Source organism: Sceloporus occidentalis, unplaced genomic scaffold, assembly GCF_023333645.1.
Source record: "Sceloporus occidentalis isolate IW3139 unplaced genomic scaffold, rSceOcc1.0.p SCAF_7, whole genome shotgun sequence".
Classification (NCBI taxonomy): Eukaryota; Metazoa; Chordata; class Lepidosauria; order Squamata; family Phrynosomatidae; genus Sceloporus; species Sceloporus occidentalis.
This window is the reverse complement of record NW_028316987.1, coordinates 87,482,036-87,482,964: the sequence shown is the minus strand read 5'-3', so window position 1 is coordinate 87,482,964 and position 929 is coordinate 87,482,036. Positions and strand designations below refer to the sequence as shown.

Below are 929 nucleotides of genomic sequence, written 5' to 3'. Positions count from 1 at the left end.
GAATGAGATTGGCAAGAAATCAACTCATTTGGAATGTAATGGTGGAAGAGAGGTCTGCTGATACAAAGATAAATGAATGGGTCCTTGACCAAATCAAGCCTGAAGCCAAGATGAATAAATGGAGGCTGCCATATTTTGGACATATGATTAACTGGAAAAGATAATTCTAAGCAAAATGAAAGGCGGTAGGAAAAGCGGGAGATGGCACTACAGGTGGGTAGATTCACTCTCAAGTCCAGCAGGATACCAAAGTTCAGAAATTCAGGTTCAGTAGTAAAAACTCAGAAACTTACCCGACAGAGGAGATTCCATGATCACAAAACTGGTTTTCCCAGGGTGAGGCTCATCCATTGCACTCTGGGTGTGCATACCCCTGCGATTTCCCCAAACGCGGGAAACTCAACTGCATAATTTTATTAACTTCTATTAACTATAGATTCAGTCTGGGGACTTTCATTGTCAGAACTGACCAGCAAATGCTACATCCACATGCTTAAACTGCACATAATTCAAATTTCAGAAACAATTCTTATTCCATAAAATTAATAAGACACATCTGTCTTTCTATTCTCACACCACCCCGACCCCTTTTCCTTGTTGTTGCAGAGCCACAATCACTCTCTTAAATGACCTTGGACAGGCTCATCTCCTTTTCCTGCTTATCTCAGCACCTGGACTGAACTCACAGTTGTAACACAGTTCTAAAATATGATAGCACTACTCCATGTCCTTTTACTACATTATGGCAGGATGAAAGCAATGCAATTTCTGACATTATTATTATTATTATTATTATTATTATTATTATTATTAACCTTTATTTATGAAGCGCTGTAAATTTACACAGCGCTGTACATACAATCTTTTTAATTAGACAGTTCCCTGCCCTCGGGCTTACAATCTAAAAAGACATGACACAAAAGGAGAAG

General features: G+C 38.8%; 1 pseudogene; it reads left to right on the top strand.

Annotated features, from left to right (window-relative positions):
- The first annotated feature begins 285 nt into the window (after positions 1-285).
- LOC149310058 (U1 spliceosomal RNA) lies at positions 286-421 on the top strand (annotated as a pseudogene).
- Positions 422-929: the final 508 nt, after the last annotated feature.